This window comes from Musca autumnalis, unplaced genomic scaffold (assembly GCF_047663935.1).
Source record: "Musca autumnalis isolate F117 unplaced genomic scaffold, ASM4766393v1 scaffold_3, whole genome shotgun sequence".
Lineage (NCBI taxonomy): Eukaryota > Metazoa > Arthropoda > Insecta > Diptera > Muscidae > Musca > Musca autumnalis.
This window is the reverse complement of record NW_027411866.1, coordinates 250,406,637-250,431,313: the sequence shown is the minus strand read 5'-3', so window position 1 is coordinate 250,431,313 and position 24,677 is coordinate 250,406,637. Positions and strand designations below refer to the sequence as shown.

General features: G+C 33.5%; 1 protein-coding gene and 1 long non-coding RNA gene across 7 annotated transcripts in view; one reads left to right on the top strand and one right to left on the bottom strand.

The window, feature by feature from the left end:
- The window catches only part of LOC141399304 (solute carrier family 41 member 1), a 141,116-nt gene that overhangs the window by 82,907 nt on the left and 33,532 nt on the right, over window positions 1-24,677 (top strand). The window lies entirely within an intron of this gene.
- LOC141399305 (uncharacterized) overlaps window positions 6,422-24,677 on the bottom strand; it is a 58,592-nt gene continuing 40,336 nt past the window's right edge. The window contains exons 2-4 of the long non-coding RNA XR_012411809.1: window positions 12,549-12,750; window positions 8,092-8,242; window positions 6,422-8,033 (exon numbers count right to left, since the gene is read on the bottom strand). This is a non-coding gene — a long non-coding RNA (uncharacterized lncRNA). The remainder of the gene's footprint in view (window positions 8,034-8,091; window positions 8,243-12,548; window positions 12,751-24,677) is intronic.

The window sequence follows — 24,677 nt, the reverse complement described above, 5'->3', positions numbered from 1 at the left end:
ATGAAAATAGGCTTAGTTAATGAAATGTTGTAATTTATATAATGGCCAATTAAGCTGCACAACCAAGTTAAGTAATTTCATTGAAAAGTTCATACGGTGACCCAAAATAATATAAAACATGACAAAAATTGTATGTTATGTTATTGTATGTTATTTTTTCAAGCGAATTAACATTTACTTTATTTAAAGTGCCATTTTAGAGAATGTTGTGATGTTATAATTTCAGTTTTTTTATTTAAATTATGAAATAAAATTTTAAATTACGAAACTAAAAGAATGTTGTTAAAAATTGCAAAAGAATAAATTTAAATATTTTTTTCGAATTGAACTTTTCGGACAGTCTAAATTACTGTTAAATAAAAATAAAACAGTTATGTTGTAAATTTCAATGTATACCAGCCAAAAAACAATCATTTCTAGTTTATTTACATATTTCTTTTTTACACATTCGATTATTCAGCTATTTTATTTGCTTAATATCGAAAAGTAATGATTTTTTTTCTTTTGACTTTCACATTCTGAATTATAATAAACATAACCCTATTTGGGTCAGTAGTAATGGAGTCTCTCTTTCTTCTCTCATTGAGAAATGTAAACATTGCAATTAGTAGGGGTTTATAGTTTGACTTCCGAAAACAAACAATTTTAATGACGATTTTGCATCTTAAGTGGCATAGTAACACATCAATTTAGTTATTTAAGCGAATAAATGTTCTCGTCAATAAAAGTGGAACTATAGTGCTAACGACAATATTACCGATAAATGAAATTTGTTTATTTACTTGCACTACAATTGTGCTACTCCAGAGATAGAGCTTCTAACAAACACAAGTATTATAATACAATTAGTTTACAATAGATTTTAAATATTACTTACTTAGCTGGCCCATTACAGAACATTTGTTCTATAGGCCGAACTAAGAAAAGATCTCCAATTCTCTCTATTTGTTGCTTTCTGGAATACCGCGCCTTTTCGTCTCATCATCCACTTCTTTGCGCCATCTATTCCTTGGCCTGCCAATTCTGCGTGCACCGTCAAGCGGTCCGTGTTTATACACCTTTTTAGCGGGGTCATCATCGCTCATTCTTATGATATGGCCTAGCCAACGCAATCGCTGCATCTCGATACGTTTAACAATATTGATGTCGTTGTATAGCAGATACAGCTCGTGGTTCATGCGACGCACAATGGTTCAGGAATCGATTTTCCTGGCCAAAAATCAAAATTTTGTTTTGTAACAGATATTTAATTTCTATATGGGATTCGATAGTAAACATATTGAAACTAAGGAAACCAAAAAATTAGGTCAAAATATTGGAAGGTGCGGGCGTGGGGTGCCCCTAAAGACGAACATTTTTTCCAATTTTTAGAAATACGTAATTTTTGAAAACTTCTGGAGAAAGAAATAGCTATTTCTCGGAAACTACAACATAAATTGCGTTCGCTCTTTTTTTGTTAGGTAGGTAGGATTGTGGCCTTTAAAAATAAATTAAACAAATTACCGTGGCGTTTACACTACATGAGCTATTTTATTTTTCCTCAGGTACTAAATTTTATGAAATTCCAAATTTAGTGGACTAGAACTTTTGTGGAACAACATGGAACAATGTTCTGTTTCCACAGAAATATGCCCGAAAGTCTCCTCTTTTAGCCCATATATACTTTTGTTCCCGTCCCGTTCCGTCCGTTTAACACTTTTTTAAATTTATTGAAATTACATGGGTAAAAATGTGTGTTTTTCCATACCAATTCCCATATGAATTACAGCTTTTTTACACAAATTAAAATTTTTTGGAGTATATGAGTTTTCATATGAGTTATATAAGTTTTATGAACACCCAAGGAGCATTTTATTTTAATTTTTGAAAAAATTTAAATTTTTGGCATTTTTTAATGTGAAAAATTTGTGAAAAAATTTTTTTAATTTTTTTTCGAAAAATTTTTTTAATTTTTTTTTTTGCATTTTTATGGTTTGTTTATTGGCGTTTGACCATCTTTAATATATAGGGAGATATAAAAACAAAAAAAGCACTGATATTTTGATGAAAAATAGTAAAAAAATTCAAAAGTTTAAATTTGACATTAAATTCCTCTGCAACTACCAGACCGAATTTGACCGCATATAATTCACCGGAAAGCTGATTGTGTTATCTGTTTAACAAAAAAAGAATTGTGGAAATATCTCTATCCGTTCAAAAGTTACAGAATTTTGACCAGGAAAAAACAATTCTGAACCACTGTGCGACGTCGATATTCACCGTCAACGCAGATTGGTCCGTAGATCTTTCGAAGAATGTTCCTCTCAAACACACCAAGCACTGCATGTCTGCTTGCGCAAGTACCCAGGCTTCGGAGCCATACATCAGCACGGGTAGTATCAGTGTTTTGTAGAGCGTTATTTTTGTTTGACGAGATGTGGCTTTGTTTTTGAACTGCTTACTTAAACCAAAGTAGCATCTGTTGGCCAATATAATGTTTCTTTTTATTTCACAACTGATGTCGTTTGTTGTGTTTACGGAGGTGCCGAGGTAGACGAAGTCTTTAACTACCTCAATATTATAGGAACCAACTTCCACAGTCGGTCCGAGCTCAATGGACGCATTGGGCGTCGACACCATCAACTTGGTCTTCTCACCGTTTACCGCCAGACCCACTTTAGCAGATTCTCCTTCGACCTTTATAAAGGTATCGGTTACTTCTTTTACTGATCGGCCTATGATGTCTATATCATCAGCATATACAAGTAACATGTGACTATTGGTGTAGATTGTGCCACTTCTTTTGACGTGTGCCTCTCGTATAACCTTTTCCAGCAGGATGTTAAAGAGATCACACGAAAGGCTGTCTCCTTATCTGAAACCTCTTTTGGTACCAAACTCTTCGGAGAGGTTCTTTCCTATTTTAACTGAGGACCTCGTGTCAGTTAAAGTCATTTTGCAATGACGGATGAGCTTTGCGGGGATACCAAATACAGACATGGCTTGGAATACCTTTGAACGCAGCGGCCTGTCGAAGGCTGCTTTATAATCGACAAAAGGTGGTAGGTGTCGATCTGCATCTCTTGGGTCTTCTCCAGGATTTGCCGCAGGGTAAATATCTGGTCAATGGTGGACTTGCCGGGTCTAAAGCCGCATTGGTATGGTCCAATTATCTCGTTGACCATAGGCTTTAGTCGTCCACACAATATCCCTGACACGATCTTGTAGGCAAAAGGGAGTAGACTTATGCCCCTATAGTTAGAGCATACAGTCTTATCTCCCTTCTTGTGGACGGGGCACAGGATACTCAGGTTCCAATCGTCGGGTACTCGTTCTTCCTGCCAGATGGTGCTAACTAGCTGATGAATACACCTTATCAGCGTGTCGCCTCCGGTTTTGAACAACTCGGCTGGTAAGCCATCGGCTCCTGCTGCCTTATTATTCTTCAGCCGATTTATTGCTGTCTTTACCGCATCTTGGCTGGGCGGTATACATTCAATACCATCTTCTGGGATTGGGACTGTGGTATCTTCGTCGTCTTCGCTGCGATTGGATACCAACAGTTTTGAAAAATGTTCTTTCCATATCCTGAGTACACTATCTGTATCAGTTACCAAATTACCTTGCTGGTCTCTACAGGAGGATGTATTTGTACTAAAACCATCAGTTTGATGCTTGACTCTTTGGTAGAATTTTCGGACTTCATTCTGGCTCCTGTATATCTCGATTTTTTCGCCCTCCCGCTTTTCCATCTCTCTCTTTTTCCTGCGGAAAATACGTTTCTCCTCTCTCCTTTTCTCCCCGTATCTCTCTCGTGCGCTACGCGTTGCTACTGATTGTAAAGTAGCCCTATATGCCGCATTTTTTTTCGGTAGCAGCACGGCACTCCTGGTCATACCATGGATTCTTTGGTGGAGGTCTCTGGTATCCAAGTACTGATTTTGCGGCTGTTTGCATGGAGTGGGCAATATTTTGCCATTGTGCTGATATGTTATCGGGACGAGAAGCGCTTTCATTAAGCAATTGGGTCAGTTGAGTGGAATATGCTGTGGCTATCTGTTGTGTTTGCAAATTAGCGATGTCCAACTTTCGCGTTGTGTCTGTCCGTGCTTTCTTTGCAACATTCAGACGGGTACGTACCTTTGCTGCAAGGAGGTAATGGCCCGAATCTATGTTTGCTCCTCGGAACGATCGGACATCCAACACGCTCGATGAATGTCTTCCATCTATCACAACGTGATCAATTTGATTTATTGTTCTTTGGTCTGGAGACAGCCAAGTGGCCTTATGAATATCGAGATGCTTAAATCTGGTACTGCTTACTACCATGTTTTTTTGCCGCTGCGAAGTCTATCAGCCTCAATCCATTGTCTGATGTTTCACTATGTAGACTGAATTTCCCGACTGTTTGTCCAAAGATATTCTCCTTTCCAATTTTGACATTAAAATCGCCTAGAACAATTTTAATGTCATGGGCAGGACAACGGTCATATGTTTCTTCTAAGCGTGGAATATATCTTTGGTCTGTTCGTCCTTGTCTTCGCATGAGCGCAGATAAAGCTGATGTTGAAGAATTTTGCTTTTAATCGAATTGTAGCAACTCTTTCATTCACTGGGGTGAAGCTGGAGACCAGGTGTTTTAACCTCCGACCAACTACAAATCCGCAACCAAACTCATGCTTTGTGTCATGGCAGCTATAATACAGTGCGTCACCTTTAGGTGTTGTTGTGACATCTTTCCCAGTCCATCGTATTTCCTGTATGGCAGTAATGTCGGCCTTGTACTTTTTAAGTACATCTGCCAGCGCGTAAACTGCACCTTCTCTATAAAGAGTGCGAACATTCCAGGTGCAGATTCGCAGATTGGTTTGCGGTGGTCGTCAACTTTAGAGGGGTTTGCTTTTCTTTTCTTGCGTTTTTTCATAGTAGGCTGCTTTTTTCTATGGGGGGTTACTAGCCCGACGCCCAAACCCAAGTTTTTAACGTTCTTATGGGTGAACGCGCGGCACATGTTAGCTCATTACCTTTAACGGGTGTTAAAGGCAGCTCCCCAGGTGACACCACGGGGAGGTCAGTGTCCACTTGAGATGAGAGAGGGACCAAGATAAATCCTGGAATTTACCATGTTAAAGCCGCTCAGGACCGTTCCTTGGTATCTTTCATCCCCTAATTCACCCATTAGGATCACCACCACCGTCTTTAAAAGTCATCTGGGTGAACTGATGTTTATATGCTTGTCCTTTGGGACGATAAACGAATATTCTACAATCTGTTCTCATCTTGTTAATTTTTGTTTCGTCTCTCCAAAAACACGTTTTCCAATAACTAACGGTTATTGTTTTTTTAATAAAAAATGTGGTTATTTTCTGGCTATGCGCCCAAATATTGATTCGTTTAATCCTCTTCCTTACGAGTTTACTCAATATTTCCAGGTTTAAAGATTCATTAATTTCCCATCCAATTTGCCTTGACGGCTTCGTTCTTGAATGTTATTTATCGATGAGACTGTTATATTCTCTCTGGGATTTTTTTGTTCGATATTGATTTAAATAATGAAGGTGCTTATATTTTTCATTTTTTTAAAACATAAATTAAAGTCTATCAATTATGTTTTAATTTTACTGGGAATTTTTATGTGAAGTGCTATTTTATACCCAACAAAGTCGGAATCCCAGAATCGTCTGTGCTTTTGAATATTTATGCAACCATAACAATAATTCTGTGGTATTTGTTGGAAACTGGAATTGTTATGCAAATAACTGGAACGTTTCTAAATTATGTGAACAACATCTAAATGTTAGAAGTAAAGCATTATAGCATTTTAATGATGTTAGGATATGATTTTTTTCCACTTTTGAAACACAGCATACAAATACAGGTGTTCTAGTTGTATTGCAAATCTGGTTAGCACCGCTGCAGAATCGCGTTTATACTTCACACAAAATCGTATAGCACAACACAAATTGCGATTGGCTTAACAGCGTCTGAAAGTCTGCTTCAGTTTTTTTCATTAACATTATTTAATTTGATGATCACGTTGAAATAATTTTATTATCTTCTTTTCGTTTTCATTTCTGAGTTGAGTGACCACCAAAATGTATTCCAATTTTATTGTTCCCAATCTAATGTTTGGCCAGTAATCATATTTTTTGCTTTGTAAGCTATAGTGTGGTGTTTTATTTTATTTTTTCTTTTTTGCTGATGGAGCTACAGCCGCCAGCTAGAAAACACAATTATGCTTGTGGTGGAGTCAAATGTCAGAAATCACTTCATCAAGGTATTTTTTTACCTTCGCATCTTACCTCGATTTTTGTTTGTTTATTTTTTGCTGCTTACCAGCGATTTTTTTTTTGTAGGAACTTGAAAAAAATCCCCAAAAATTATAGGAAAAAAACTCAACATTTTTTTCCAAACAAAATATATTAATTATTTAAACACGAAATTTCAAGATATTGAATTAACAGTTTATTGGTTTCTATTTTGTCGAATGGAATGTCGCTAATATTGTGTGGGAAAAAATTAATTAAAAATGGGAAAACGATATAAAAGTTCCATGTCCGGTAATAACGAGACATGTTTTATTTAATTGTATAAATTTATCACGATTTGATTTTGCTTAAACTGGAAGAATAACATAAGATTTCAGAGGGTCTAGATAAGATTAGCTTAAATGTTAAATGGTGGGTTTTACAAGCCCAATCAATATCTTGTATGTATTTCGAATTTTGGGACAAATACCCTTCATAGCCTTATTTGGTTTTACTTTTCTTTTAAATTGGGATAAACATTAAAAATGTTTTGTTTAAATTTTGATACAACGTATTTCGGATGCCCTACGCTTCTCAAGGAGTAAAGCGGAAAAGAAAAAGAAGAAACCTATTTCGGAACCATAGTTAAAATGTTAAATGCATTTTTACAAGACTAGGCTGTGATTTAATCGATGTATTATATTTAGAATTTTGGGACGAATATCCTCCATAGTCTTGTCTGGTAATTTTTTTATATATTTTTAGATCAACATTAATAGTTTTTAATTAAATTTTGACACATACTATTGCTTCCAAAGACAATATTGAAAACATGACTTATTCACCCGATCAACCTACTTCGAAAATATCGATTCCTGTCGAACTGCTAGCTTTGCTGGTACCAAACTGATCGATAAATAAAGGGGGTTATTCTGAACATAAATTTCCCGAGAGTTTTCTTACTCTCTCCTTAAAAGTTATTCTACTCCTTATACTAAGTGATTTGCTCAGGAATAAGTTTTTATACACATAACACTGAAACTGGACAAAAACCCTGGGAATTGGTTTCAAAATATCTGGTTCTAATCATATGATTAAACATTTTTAACAGAATTCACAATAACAAAAAATTTGACAGATTGAAACCAATCATCTGGTCATTTTACGCCACCTTATTATTTCATCATGGGGATACGCAGTAAATTGCAATAATCGGCTTTTCGATTATTCGGTTTTCGTAAAAAACTTAAAACTCGATTTTCGGTTAGTCGATTATTTGAGAGTGTTCTAAAAGTAAACTTTCGATTAGTCGTTAACCGCCGAAAACCGTTTATAATCGACCATATTCGTTGATGCGATCCGTGATGGTTATATGTATAAAAAAGTACCGTCAATTATGTGGTTTTAGCAAACCCATTGGTTGACTACGAATAATAGTTGACTCCGTCTTCCGAAAGTCGACTAAGAATAATCGATTATTCGGTTTTCGCATAGTCAATAGTCGACTACGACTTTTGGAAGTTTTACGGTTAATAATCGATTAATCGATTACCCGAAATCGATTTTACGTATCCCTATTTTATATCACCCGTACTACTACTATTGTTTTGATCTGGCTCGTCGAGCCAATTTGCTTCCACAGTTAATGTACCATACATATTGACATCATCATTGCATTCCCGTGCATTTTATCTGCAGCAGAAGCATTCAATATTTCCTTGGTGTTCCAGTTTATAGAGTGTGGCGTTTGATTGATGCCGGATAGGAGACAGCTTTCAAATGGTGACCTAATTCGCTGGCAACTTCCTAAAAATATAATTTGCTTATTTTTTATTTATTTAACATTCAATATAATTATACTCACATTTCTCAATTTTTGTTGGGAATTCATGCTCCAAATTTAAATAAACAACTTCCAAATCCTAACCGAGTTTTTTTATTGCCGCTTTGCAATCCATCACATTTCTGTAGACATTCACTGTCGTCGCAGACATTTTTAATTGCTTGAGAAAATTCTAAAAAATTAACATCAATATTACTAAATTTATTATCATTTATTGTAATTGTAAAAATACGTAAATGCTATTGGGTCAACAGCATAGAAAATAAATTAGCATTCACACAAAACCAGTCGCGCTTGGTAAAAGTTGTGGAAATATTGGCAATTAGATTTGTCAATACACAGAGGATGATAAATTGTTTGAAATAGATTTATTATACTCCAAAAATATTGAAGGTATTAATGCTGTTCAATATTTGATTTTTGTAAAACTTCTTCCAGAGATACATTTTAAGTAATTTTACAAATTTTAAAATTATTAATTATAATTTATGCAAGGTTGGTAAACCAATTTGAAGGAGTTGAGTGAACTTGATTTTCTTTCCAAAACAAAAAAAATGAAAATTAAGCGTTCAATACATTCCCAGACCATCTACACCATGTTGTGACTTCACCGGAAACCATAAAAAATAATGTTCGTTTAACTGTTTGCGGGAATTTGTATGGAAGTTTACGCAGGATTTTTTTCTCCGGTAAAGGCTAAAACTTTACTATAAAGAGATTTTGTGTTTTTGGGAAAGAATAGAAATGAATGAGCTCTTTCATCTACGCAATCTCCTAAAAATTAAAAAAAAAACATAAGAAAGTTTTCATCGTGTGCCTACTGCATAAGTAAAACATTGTAAAAATTTTTTATAATGTGAACTGCCCTTTATTTGTTATGCCATATTTACATTATGTGAATTCCCATTGAAAAATTATTGCTCTCGTTTATAAACTCTCAAACATGATAGAAAAAATCCAAATGATAAACAAATGACAGAAAAAGATGCTGTCGTTTTAGAATCTATCCCATTCACAATTTGTTTGGTAAACACTTGGTGAAATAAGAAGGTGTTACATCAAATCATGCAAAACGTCGAATTTGCTCACAATAATGCATTTTGACAACTGGTATGAAGATCAGCTGTTTTTGCCGCTGTACCTGTATTATTGTGCCATGGGTAAACAGTAGAGCTGGCAAAAAATCGATGGCACTATCGATAAAATCGATTGTTTTTTAAAAACTAAATATCGATAGATAGTTTTGCCTATCGATATTATCGGAACAAAAACCCCAAACCTAAAATTCATTGAAATAAATAGAAATGTCGCTGCTTTTCGGTTTTGTGTGTGCGAGAAAGTAAGTCCGTAGTCACACGTACATATTTTTCGGAAAAGTAAAATGCATTTTTTATTATTTTTATGAAAAAAGCAATTGTTTATTCTCCTTTACATTTCCGTCAACTTCTTGTACAATATGCCAAGAAAAGCATTGACATTTCCGTCATTTTCATCTCCAAATTAATGGTGTTGACAGCTTAACGATAATATCGATAGCAATCGATGTTTTAAAATATAATATCGAAAATATCTAATGTTGGGAATATCGGTGGTTTGTGCCAGCTCTAGTAAACAGAAAAGGATGACAGAAGTTGTTAGAATTATAAAATAAGAAAACAACAATATAACAGGTCTGTCTGGTTACTATCCCAGCAAGAACTTTCTCGGAGAGTAAGGAGTTTTTATTCTCTTTTGCAAGAAAAATGTAAAAAGTAAATAGACACCTTCCCTGCAAAAACCTACAAGCAATCAGCTGATTTGCCAAAGCAGAACAAAGGAAAGGAACCAAAGCAAGCAACAATGTTGTATTTTATCAAAAATAAAAAAGAAAATTACCTGAAAAAAAATAATAGTATAATTTTGCAACTTGGTTCTCCGAAAAAAATGACTTGTTTATTTCCCCAATAATATTGTTTTCAATACACAAACATAAATCGCCGAATAATTAAAAACAGCTGATTTATTGTTTGCGGGAGAAAGAAGGGTTGCAAGTACTGGCTAGAAGAAATTTGTCCGGCAAGAATTTGCAAACTTTCAGTAAAAGAACTGTCAAAATGTCTCTATCGATTCGCTCTCTATTGCTGGACTTTTGTGTTAACAGACGACTTCCAGCAACAATTTGTACAAGTTGTTCATCATCACTGATGATGACTATCGAAAATAGTCGAAATATCGGAAAAATAACTAGGCGTTTACACAAGACAGACTGTGTGCAAATACAACTCTGATCTACTAACACATACACACATTTGTCGGCTGTCTACCATCTGTCCATCATTTTTTCACAGACAGTCGGCTTAACAAATTTGTTGACATTTTTGTAAAAATTAGTGAGATAATAATTGAAATGTGTTGAAAATAACATGAACAAAAACAAAATATGTAAACGGAAAAAATATGTGAACGGACGCCTACGTGATGTAGGCAAGTTTTGGGGTTTTGACAATCAATACATGTACTCAACTGTCCAGTCATGTGTAAACGCAGGGTAAACCAACAACAAAGAAACAAAATTTGTCTGTCTCTTTTGACCATTTAAAACTCATCTAAAATCCAGGGGATTCCATTTGACCTATACGCAAAGGAATTAAAGCTGAGTACACATTGCCAGTTTTGAATGACAGCTTTGTTGGTTGTTGCTAGTGTGGCCGTTCATTTTTGTCATTCATCATGCAACCACAAAATGTTTTGTGGTTGCTGGACGGCTGGACAGTTATCGATAACTGCGAAATATCGACATTCAAAACTGACAATGTGTACTGCTCTTAACAGTTGAAATTCTTTGGATTTCAAAAATCTTAAAAGTTCTCTTAGTCCCGGTCTACACTAGCGTGATTTCATTGAAATTCATGAAGAACTCGATATAGAGACGCATAATTGCATGACATTTTGTTCAATGTGTACAAGTTCCGATACAGGTGTATGGACTTGTAGGGGTTCTAAATCTACAGAGTAGTTTTAGAGCCGAAATTAATTGTTGCCCAAAGACGAACAACAACACTTTTATCAATAAAGACAACACAACAAGTATTCAGGCGATACTTACGTGTTGCTATTAGGAAACTGATGGTGTAGGTTAAATGAAACACTAAGTTTAATAGACGCAGGCGGTCTTAACCTTGGTTTTATTTATTTTATAATTAGTTCTTTTGCGGCAAAGTTGCTGCTTCTGCTTCAAAGGTTTACAGATGATTTGACTTGATGAATGTTATTAGTTTTGACAGAGATTATATGACAGCTTTTATGGCGCCAATAAATAGAAATTGTCGAGGTTATCGATACTGACATCCGATAAGCTCCAAACCTCGACACAATGAAATCACTCCAGTAAGGCCCGGTCCACACCAGAGCGATTCAATGAAATAATTTAATGAAATAAGACGTTCTTAGATCGAGAACCGCAATTTCATAAAATTACTTTAATATAAGATTCGATCTAAGAATGCCTAATTTCGTTGAATTATTTCACTGAAATCGCTAAGTGAAAATTTTACAAGTTTTTATGATACTGGAACGCTTTTCAGCCAACAGTTTTTGAAACACAAACATTTCTAGTTTGTTTTACGTTCATATACACAAACTAAAACGAAATACATGTTCAAAACTTTTTAATTGTATTCAAAATTAACCTAAAAACATGCAAAATTCAAAATAGATTTTATGCATAATTAATAAGTTCAAATTTAGTTTGATTGAGGTTCGAAGACGTCACAAAAAAACGTTTTTATTGTTTATTTTTTACTATCACACCACAGGCGCTATTTATAGTTATCAATCATTTGGATGTCAATAACATTTATAATGACATCCAAAATGTGGGTAATATTGGCCATGTTAATGTCACAGTAATTACGTGTTGATTAATAAATTAATAAAGGTTGTTATTGTGATTATATTTTCACCACAAATAGAATGTTATAAATGAACTTGATTTTACGAAAGTACGTACAGGATTTTGAGGTTGTGAGTAATAGTTAACTATCCCTTTGTTACTAATGAGAGCTACATTTATATTTTTTAGTAATTTTCTTCATTTTAATTTTCAACTGGATATTACGAAAATAAGCCAAGAGTGATCGTTGTTATAAACGCTAATGTAAATGTAGTGTAACTCTCTTTTCAATTGGTTTTTGGATCACAGCATGATATAAACTGATATAAATAAATGATGATATAAATAACTACATGTCTATTGTGATTGATATACATACTTATAATCTATCAAAAGTTTTCTGCTCTAGAATACAAAATACTGTAATGTAAATGTGCTATAATAATACATGTAATAGTAATACATGTACTACACCAAAACAGCTGATTATCATTCTAGTTGCTAAAAATGCATTATTGTGAATAAAATGAAAAGTATCAATAAAAGTTGACAGCACTGTTGCTATCGGTAGGATTTAGCAACATCTTTATTTTGGTTGTTAACTTACCGAAAATTTTCGTTAATTACCGGAATTATAAGCATTTTAATTTTACCGATATTTGTCGGTAACTCGAAAAATGAGTTACAGAATTCCACTACTGATATAACACCTTTTCATTCCGCCATGTCCCGACCGTGGTTTTAACGCGCTGCGCGACATTCAGCCGCCCGACTCCGTCCTGGTGAATGAACTCATCAACAGCTGATATCTGCAAAGAAAAAACAATATTGGCATCACTTTCACACAAATTGCAAACAACACAAAATATGCAACAAATCCTATAAATAAAAATAAATTATTATATTTTTCATTCCTCGCCATCTTCAACGGGGTATGATGTAACAACATGTACGGGCATGTACAACAAGTGATCTTAAAATACGTATAATGTGTTGACATTTGAAAGAACACTTAATTTTGCCATGTAATTGCCTCCTTTACAAATAAAATACAATATCACACAAAAAATAGAGAGACATCTAGTCCCGGTCCACACTAGAGTGATTTCATTGAAAAAATTGTATGAAATTATGCGTCTCTAGATCAATGTCGTGCTTTGGTATTGTTAAAGTTACGATTTTTTTCGGCAATTCACACACACACGACCCGAACGCAACGAAAGAGCACACAAATGTTTTGATTTGTTTTTGTTTTGCAGCATGCGTGCATACAACGTTACTAACACGCTGTCAAAAGTTGCAAATATTGATAATTTTGTATGCCATCTTCTTGGTCGGCTATGCTCTAGATCGACCTCCATAGTAAAGTATAATCATAAAATTGCTGTAGAGGGGAATTCGATTTAAGAACACCTAATTTCATGAAATTTGTTAATGAAATTCACGCCAGTGTGGACCGGGACCTACGAACCTTTCGTCTTTCACTCTCTCTCTCTCTCGGCCACACTCATCTGACAGTTATTACAGTTACAAATGGGTATGGGGCTTGGCATGCTAGATTAGTACTTACGTAGCACCGCCGACGTCGTCGTATGCTTATGAATGCGGTAGATCATTACGGTTTAATGTGTGAAACGTAACAATAATAACAACAACAATAAACATAAATCTTATTTATATGACAAATAATAATGCATGCATGCATGATGTACTACCGCTATGAGATTTGTTATATTGATTGTCTGCCTGCGACCGTTATGTCTCCCTTCATTTCTTCTCTCTTTGTCATACTCGCTGTGAGAGTGAGTGTGTGTGTCACTGTATGGCAGTAATTTTCACAGCAATCAAAATTTGTTTATATTTGACAAATATATTTTAATTAAATTGTTGGCACATTTTTGTTGCTGTTGTTGTAGAAATGTTTTACAGGTTTTCAATGTTTTGATGGGAATCTAGCCAAGTATGGGGCAGAAGGGGTGCATGTGGGTATATGATCCACCATATGGTAGATGTTTGTTTGTTGATCTCACTTTTTGTTGCTGTTGTTTTGCTTTTCTGATCATTTGTTTGTTGTTATCATTTGCATAAATTATAAACAAAACAAGAATAGTGTTTGACATGAGTGTGTCACTTTTTATGGTTGGAGATTAGTAAAAGATAATGTGTTGTGAGTAGTAGTAGTTAGTTGTAATTGTTGTTGTTGTTTGATTAAATCAATCAATGAACAAATTAAAGCTTAACAGAATTAATCGTCTCCGGCATTTTATTATCATTTCAATGAGTAGTGGTGGAAGAGGGTGGAGGTAGTTAAAACATCACACAATAAATTTCCATTGTGATGAGATGTTGTGAGTGATCACAATGACGTGAAAGTTCTATATAACGGCATTTAATTTACCGAATCTAGCGCTTGTGAACTGCAATACAATCCACATTCATCACAATTTGTTTCGATTTTTTATTTTGCTTGGTGGACGATGCATCATTGTTAATTGATCTTGATTAAAACCATTTACTTTGGGGGGGATTTGTATTTGATTTGTGATTTCAGTGGATTTAACTGGCTAAACCGGACCCCCAAATGTCTAAAAGTATGCGTTGGCAACAATGTATAACCAAACAAAAAACACCAAACGACATTTAAAACCACCAACAAAAATGAAAACAATTTTTAAAATTTGTTTCGGGTTTTGGGACAAATTTTTTGTTGGTTTGTGCATTGACGTTTTATTGGAGAGGTAGTGGAAAAAGTTCACCGATTAGATTAACAAAGAAAAGAGAAAGAAAAATGCAAAGAAATACCCCATTTCTCCGTCTTATACTGGGTTTATACCAAGGGGACACAACAAGATCAACAAAAAGAAATTAATTTGCAAAAGTAAACTATTATTTAGGCAAGATCTATTTAGCAGGTCACGTAACAAGCTAAACAGCAACTCCATTTTGACCCAAAATGTGTCTTGTCTGTGAAAATATTTATTTATATTTGCATACAATTTATTCAAAATAACTGAAAACACTTAAGGCCTGCGTACATAAGCTGCTCTGCCTGATTGCCTTGCTTTGCTGCTTCATTTCTGACGTAATAAAAATAATAGAATAAAGACGAAATTTCGAACTGGGTTGCCATCAGTTGGAAATTAGGTCGACCTTCTTTGTTCTTTTATTTTTTATTGAAGCAGCAAAGCAAGGCAATCAGGCAAAGCAGCTTATGTACGCAGGCCTTTACCCCCAGTTTTTGTAACTTATTTTTGTTCGTTCGTTTATATTCGTAATAATTTAGGCATTCATAGCTCAGCCCCCAGATGGCATACACATCTAATTTTTCGTATACCCGTTCCATATATCATTAAGGATTCCTCATTTAAAAATCAGCGCTCTACATTCGCGCTAAAGCGAGTAAATCGATCTACAAAATTTGACAATTCGTGTGAGAAGAATAAAATTTTTTACAAAAACTGGGGGTTAACCGGGTTTGGATTTCAAATGTCAATTGCATAGCGCAAACGTCAAATAAATCCTCTCGAAGTGGGTTAACCCGGCAAAAAACTCTAGTGTAACCGTACTATTACGCCACCTTATAATAGCTGTGTCTTTTTACGTGATAATTAGAAATAATTATTACTAATGTTGCAGATTTTGACAGTTGTATAAAGTTGCCGAAAAAATAATTCAGCTACATTTAGTAAGTAAAAAGACACACCTAATGTCATCATAGTTTAGACCAGCGTCGCACAATTGAGCGCATGGTGGAATAAAAAGGTGTTACATCAAATCATGTCAAACGTCAAATTTGCTCACAATAATGCATTACTGTGAATTGCTTGCTTATATTTTGTATTTGATTTTATTCACAATAACGCATTTTGACAACTGATATGAAGATCAGCTGTTTTTGGCGCTACACCATATTATTCCACCATGATTGGGCGCAAGTGTGCGCTCAGTGAACGTTTCTCCACGCCATGGTGGAATAATAAGGTGTAACACCAAAAACAGCTGATCTTCATACCAGTAGTCAAAATGCGTTATTCTGAATAAAATCAAATACATAATGTAAACAAGCAATTCACTGTAAAGCATTATTGTGAGCAAATTTGACGTTTGACATGATTTGATGTAGCCATTGTGGAATAAGAAGGTGGTACATCAAATCATGTCAAACGTCAAATTTGGTCACAATAATGCATTACTGTGAATTGCTTGTTTACATTTTGTATGTGATTTTATTCACAATAACGCATTTTGACAACTGGTATGAAGATCAGCTGTTTTTGCCGCTGTACCTGTATTATTGTGCCGTGGATGTAACACCTTTTTATTCCACCATGCTCCACACACACAATTCAACCAATTAAAAAAAGCACTCACACAATGACACCCCGTAAAGTATGCAATAGAAAAATGTTGATGTACATCCCTTACCCTGCGTTTACACATGACAGGACAGTTTACATCATGTACTGATTGTCAAAATCCCAAAACTTGCCTATGTGACGTTGGTGTCCCAACAAATGCAAAACCAGTTGTAAAAATATGAATGAAAATTATCAATTTCTTTTTGTTTTCCGTTCACATATTTTGTTTTTGTAAATGATCGTTTCTTTTCAATAAATTTCAATTATTATCTCACTGTTTTTTTTACAAACATGTCAAAAATTTGTTGAGGCCTCGACACATAAGAAGGATGGCATTCTTGCTCAAGTCATATCTCGTTAATGACTTAAGACCAAGTTCGACCTAATTCAATGTGTCGAGGCCTTTACCCCCACTGTCTGTGAAAAAATTATTGACAGCTGGGAGACAAACGACAAATGTATGTCTGGGTGACTTCCGAATCGTCAGTTGCTTTGTATTAGTGAATGACACTAGGGGTTATTAGATCGAGTTCCCCACTACTGCAATTTTATAAAATTACTCTAGTATGAAACTCGATTTAAGAACCCCTAGTTTCATGCACGAATACAAAGCATGAAAGTAAACCAAAGTTGTATTTAAAAGCTGTGTTCCTTTACTTACCTGAGGTTACCATTTTTACCATTTGTTACCATTTTTAACCTGCAAAGCGTTCCTTAACCCCGAAAAGTGGCAAAACTGGAAGCAATTTTTAAGAAAATGAGAGTGGAGAGAGAGCGAAAATGGCTTTCTCTTCTACCCATGGTACAATAAGAAAGGTAGATGCATCGGCGAATTGCTACAACAAAGCAACTTTTTTTGTAATGTAAACTGTCAAAATTTTCGCCAAATGGTCTCTTGTTGTCTCTTTTTATCGCTTGTGTTTGTCTATAAAGTGTAGACATGCTATCTCTTTCTTACCGAATCATATGGTTTTTTGTTTTGATTTTTCACGGCGAATTCCTAGTTTTTTGACGTTTTAGATTCGATCAGCTGGGCTGAGGCATCTACCTTTCTTATTGTACCATGCTTCTACCACAGGCTACCAGCAAAATTTCTGCAGGTTAAAAATGGCAGTACTGATTTTTCGACTTTTGTTTGACGATTATTTCACAATGAAAAATAAAATGGACGAAAAACAGAAGAAAAAGTCGAACGCTGACAAAACTAAATTAAAAACTGTGAAATAAAAGACGAAAATTGATTTTTTATGTTCCTTTTTGACGTTGCTGCCAGATCTACCATTTTTCCGTTCCTTTACTTATCTGGTAAAAATGTTCATGAGAGAGCTATTTTGAGCAATTTTTACACTTTTCTCTTTTACCACCCTTACCATTAAAAAAGTAAAGGAACAAAGCTAAAGACAAATTGTCTGGTGTAAACGCCTAGTTATGTAGTCAAATGACACATGTTATTAAGTGGCCTGGCCATATGACGATTTTATTAACATATCATTCTTAAATGAGATAGCACCATGGTACAAATATACAGGTAGCCGCATCGGCAACTGTTGGCAACATAAGATGTCAACATTTGACATTAATTCAATGCAATTGACACATTATGTTACCATCAGCTGGCATGATAATGCTACCTGTATTATTGTACCATGGATAGCAGATACACAATACTTGACATATCACATACAGCTTGGCAATCGGGAATTTTATTAAAAAAAAAAAAAAAAATAAGTAAAATCATATTGAAAAATGAAGCAAATTGATAAATTACCAATTCAGCGTAAATCCTTTTTTATATTGTCATTTATTACATTTTTTTGGTAAATATGTATATCATTTATTTGACAGATACTCAATAGAATTGACAACTAAAATTTAGAGTTTCATTAAAAGACCCATTGGCGTAAATGCCTTTAGCTCTTCTTAAATTAAAATCATCATCATCAATTAAATGTTGTTTTCTTACATTGTAATTTAATTCTACACACTGTCTTCCCATGTGTCAACTTGAAAAACCTGTAGACTACTCTATCAACGCGATATATTCCTGCTGAACAGCATTAGTACGAAGAAAAAAAAATAAACAAATGTATACAAATTAAGTACTAATTAATAATATAACTTAAGACTACTAATTACAGTTAAATAGACAATTAGAATTAGTTAACATTTTGCACAGATGGCGGTGGGCTGGCTGGATACTACTAAGTGCAAAAAAACAAATCTATTTTTTTACGCTAAACTAGAAAACTTTCTTTATTTTCTTTGTAATGTTTTAAAACGCACAATTTAAACTTTATTTATTGTTGTGACTTTATTTTTTTTTTTTTTTGTTAATGCAATTTCTAATCAACAAGTTCAAGTTTGAAGTGGTGCTTATATATTTCGATAAATTGGTAAAAAAAACACACATTGATAAGAATAAAAAAAAAAGTATTGGTATTGACCTTCCAAAATACCCAGATAACATATGAAATATTGATATAAATTTATCTACAATTATACCCAACAATACATATTGAAATCCTAAATTGCCACTAACCGCATACTGAAGTAGCTGATTTTGGATTGTTTTTGATTTTCAGATTGATTTCTCCTCACAAAGTTTTTTTGAGAATTTACAAGATTTTACTGGAAACTTGTAGTTCGATTAGCTTTTCAAATTCAAAACAAATATACACGGACTAGTTGAGAATATCTTGATTTATTTCAGGTAAATTTCCATTGAACTGAAGTCGAGAGTAATTTGCTAGCCTAGGAAATGTAATGAAATTGATAGTTATCTTCAGTCGCATCTAGAGGTCCCTGATGTTCTAACCATTTATTGTAACCTTTATATTTATTATCTTACTAATCGTTTACACCAGACAGTTTGTCTTCAAATACAACTCTGATTTACTAACACATGCATACATTTGTCGTTTGTCTCCCACCTGTCCATCATTTTTTCACAGACAGTAGAGAAGACAAATTTTTGACATTTTTGTAAAATGATAATTGAAATGTGTTAAAAACAAAAGAACATGAACTAAAGCAAAACATTCAAAATGTTACAACTGTTTTTGCAGTTGTCGGGACGCCTACGTCACACAGCCAAGTTGTGGGATTTTGACAATCAATACATGATCTCAACTGTACTGTCACTTGTAAACGCAGGGTTATTGCCTAGTAGCCAGAGCTTTTTATTATTTTATATTTGTAATTTATTTAATAAATAAAAAAATAACCTTTACATTTGAAATTTACATTTCTTTCAATTTTTGTTCTTTTACCAATCAAAAAAAAAAAAAAAAAAAAAAAAAAAACTATTTTTCTGAATTAACCCTTATTTACACAACCCCCAGACACAAATGTTTTCGTTATATACGCCATTTATTAACAGATATTAAATAAGGCCTTTTATTACAACTCAATTAGTGTAAATGCGCTATTACATTACAAACCAAGTGAAGCTGCATAGTCACATGTCAAATTTAAAACATGTTATTACGCAAAGTTTACTGGGCACACAACAGACTGTGTTATTCAACCGAAGTCACTTAAATACACACAAGTCCACGCCTGACGTCTACACATTGCCATAAATCTTAAAGAATTTAAAAAATTTTCACATATTAAGCCATTAGCCAGCAACAACTATGTTAGTTATTTATTATTTCTAATTGGTGAATTGTCATTTTTTATCGATGAGACAGACAAATTGCTTTCTGTCCACTAAAATACTGTCTCTCTCACAGTCTCTAATGTTTAATTCAGTCCCAAGCCCAACGTTAAACTTTTTTCTTCGTTCTTCGGGAGCTCCCTTTCTCCGTTCTTACCATCAAACTCAAAAATTCCACATACACATTTTCAACGTGTGGTAGTAGTGTTATAATTCTCACACTTAAAACTCTTTAATCTATATTTACCAAGTAGTATATTATATATAAATTACGTTTATAATATCATAAAACAAGTCGCCCCCAACATTTCTCTTTCTCTCTTTGCTGTGTGTGTGTTTACAATCTTAAACTGTCAATAGGGGATTTTGTTTATATATTTACTGTCGTTATTGTGGGGCAATTTTCATTATTTGATTCATCATCCTCACAATATTTTCTTGCAATTGTTGTGATTTAACTTTTTTATCTAATCTGGGTAATGATACAAAATTTATATATTTCTTTTAATTCGTAGATTCTACGCGTTTTCTCGTTGCATTGTGACTTTGTGGCTTAGGAAAATCCATAAAAAATTTTCATGGCCATTTCTTTAGAATGACATTGACATTGCAATACAATTTTTTCGAACATTGCATTTTTTTTTATAAAATTCCACTCAGCCCCAGTCCGGCAGTTATTATCGACCTTTTCCTTTATTCCTCCTACAATATTGAAATTGTCAACAAAACTTGTTAAACATAACAGAACTCCATGCCTCAATAAAAAAATAAACAAATAAAACAAAACAAAAACTTCCATTGCCTCCAATGAAGTTTTGCTTGAGTAATTTTTCTTTATTTGTATTTTGGTTTTTTTCTTAATAACACTCGAAATGAAAAATTTATTGACACACTATGAGTATAGACGACATTAGTTAGCGCTTTGTGCTATTTTAACACTCTTTTGACAACTTAAACACATTCTTTGTTTACACGTTTAAAGTGATAAATTTATATACTTTTTAAGTGACAGATACACAGTTAGGCTTATTATTATGATAACCTGATATAGTTCAATATATTTGAGGTATAATGTATGTATGGTCATTAAATAATACATATATGCAATGGAATTGACAATTTAAAGGCCCTGTATTTTGTAAATCCAGTACAATGTAAACACACGAATGGAAGTTCAAGGGCTATGTTCCTCACGCCTGGAATTGTTGAAAAATTCTGTATTATTTTCAATTTCCCATGGGGAGAACACTTCCTTGTCACTTGCCCTTATTTGATATGTCGCCTGACCACCTAAATATACAGTTTCCTCATTAAGGCCGTCATCAGACCATCTGCTTTTTCACATGTATGACATCAGCTGTTCTGTATATTAGTATACCCAAAGTGACAACGTATATGTGAAAAAGCAGATGGTCTGATGGCCGCCTAATTTGTTCTCACAGAGAGTTGTATTTATTGTTTGTGGAAAATATGTGAACGTATTTTAAGATGACGGTAAAATTAGAGTCCGTTACATGGCATAATAATACAGGTACCACGCCAAAAACAGCTGATCTTCATACCAGTTGTCAAAATGCATTATTGTGAATAAAATCACATACAAAATGTAAATAAGCAATTCACAATAATAAACTATTGTGACCAAATTTGACGTTTGGTTTGATTTGATGTAACACCTTCTTATTCCACCATGATCGGTCATCACAAAGTTTGCTCTATTGTGAATTATTGTACAAATCTGTAGGCAATTTTCATATAATAACTCAAAATAAAGATGATTCCCATGGGACTAACAGTTCAGTGTTACTTACTCTATGAATGGATTTAATATGTAGCCAGGTGACCTAAATTGTGCTAGTGTGATAATCAGCTGTTTTTGGTGTAGGACCGTGTTTAGACATCCAAACTGGAAAGAAAATTTTTCTTCTCAGTTTCTTTTAAAATTTCCTTGTTGTTTAGACACGGAAATCATGTTTGTGTCAATTTTATAATTTTTCTTATTCTTCTTCACACTCATTTTCACATTGCGCCGTTCAAAAACAAATCCAAGGAAAAATTGTAATGAAAAGTAAAAACGGACGTGTGTGATAAACAATTAATTATTAAAGGATCCCTTGAATTGCATTTCAATTTTGATATTTCCACATATTTCGAATTGTTTTTGCTTAAAAAAAATAGTTTTTCCTCCAAATGGTTTTTTTCAATAGTCTCCGCTGTTGTTTGTTTCTCGACAGAGAAAATAAAATGAAAGAAAATGCAAAAACAAATCTGCAGCCAACTTCAGGTTGTATACGAAGGAAAACGAAGCAAAACAGAATTTGCCAGAACAGAGGTGTGTGCATCCCCTCTTATTCCTCTCGATTCCCTCGCCCATAAACTCAATTTTCTTTCCAATCAACTTTCCCTGTATAAACAGGGACTAGTGCATGGCACAATAATACAGGTACAGCGGCAAAACATCTGGTTATTACACTAGTTGTCAAAATTCATTATTGTGAATAAAAACACATACAAAATGTAAACAAGCAATTCACAATAATACATTATTGTGACAAAATTTGACGTTTGATATGATTTGATGTAACACCTTCTTATGCTTGGTTCACATTTACGAAATCCACTCGATTTCAACTGTCAATTCCATTGCTTAAATGTCAAATGAAATCCAACGTATTTCGGATGAGTTTTCATTTGACGTATACGCAAAGGAATTGACAGTTGAAGTCGAGTGGATTTCGTAAATGTAAACCAAGCATTATTCCACCAAAGTGTAGTGCCTGAAAATTCTTCAATCTGTCAAAATTTTTGTTTACGTTTCCATATGATTAATTCACAATGACAATGAATTTGATAGATTGGGTTAAATCAGCTGGTCTTATCGCTATATATACGCGCATCAGCCCAACTGATGTACTGCAAGCTGTCAAAAAGTTGTTGTAATTGAAAACACATAAATAAAAACCAATTATTTAAATGAAAAATTGTGATTTTTTAATGTATTTTTGTAATGATGCGTTTATTAATACCTCCCTAATGAAATTTTGTTGACAAAATTATGTGAATCGCTTTATTTTTGGAAAACATTTTTGACATTTTACTGAACTGGTTTTTCTTGTAGTTGTTGTCTGATGCATCTACCTGATAATTGTGCCATGCACTTCACCTTAGGTATTGCATCATGGAACGTACTTTGAAATTACGCACGTGTAAATTAGGGTTCATTCGTAATGGAAAGGAAGGTGTTACATCAGTTGGTCAAAAGCAGTCTAAACGTCAAAATTTGTTCATAATAACGCATTATTGTGGATTGCTTGTTTACGTTTAAAATCGTTATACAAAAACTATACACAATTTACATTAAATAAATGAAGGCATTTTTTTATTAAAATTCTAAATGTTTACATTGCCTTTCATTATATTTATTTTTTAATTACCCTTTACGGCAAATAAATCAAGAAGAACTATTTAACTTAAATTTCGTATTAGATCTCTATTTTAAAATTCATCACACGTGAATACGAAAATTGAACTATACACGTTAAAGAAAATTAAAAAAAAACGCTTAACTAGTATCCACACCCCGGAACCCATTATGACTTTCCGCCGTATTCCATTTCATTTTTCTTTAAATTTATTATTTAATTAAAACCAGTAATCTAACCAACTGAAACAAGTATGAATTGGGAATATATGGCAAATTTTTTGCTTATTTTCGTTTTTAGCAAAATACAAGCAATTTTGAATATTTGGGGGATTAAAATCCAGTTATTATTTTAATAAACAAATATCCACTGACATATATGACGATAGAATAATATTAAATTAGGCAAATGTGAATTATTAAAATTAGAATGTCTGCCGAAAACAGTGCTATAAAATATTAGGGTGGTTTATTAAATGTCAAATAAAAAGGTGGAGTTATTTTGTCAGCCGTCCTTAATGCTATAATATATTAGGGTGATTTATTAAATGTCAAATAACAATGTAGAGTTATTTTTTTTAATATTACTAACAATTTTATTTTTAAAATGGATAAAAAATTATCTTTTTTCATATTTACTTTATAACTTTAGATATGAACGCAATATGTTTCATATTGTTGAGCTATTAAACAATAATATTGACCACAAAAAAAAAAAAAAAAACAAAACAAAAGTAATAAAAAGCACTTCAAAAGTAGTCAACAATTGCTATAAAATAGGTATCTGGAAATAACCAACTATGTGAATTGATAACCATCAGTATTATTGTGAAATGAAAATAATGTCATTTGTTCTACTAAGAAACCGGAGAAATATTCCAAAAGTCATTTTAAATTAATTTTTATACACGGTAAGGAGACACTTGTAAGTTGAGAGTAAAAGACGAGGCCGTAATTAACCCTTTTCGCAACATAGTCTAATTAATTTTTTTTTCTGTATTGTCATTTGGCACCTATAATTGCTGATTATTGTTATTATTACAACAATGTTATATTTTTGCTGACGCTTCGCGCGTTGCCGACCGAAATATTAGTAGTGATGATATACAATAATAAAAGATGTAAATGATTGCAAACAATTACTACTAACACTTATTGCCATTATAATTACATATGCACGTGTAAGAGTATTTGTTGTTTTAATTTGTTTAAATGAATCCAATCAAGGTCGCTGCTAAAGTAGAAGGTTGCAATAGTATGACATTTTACATTGGAGAATAGTGCAAAAGAAGATGTGAG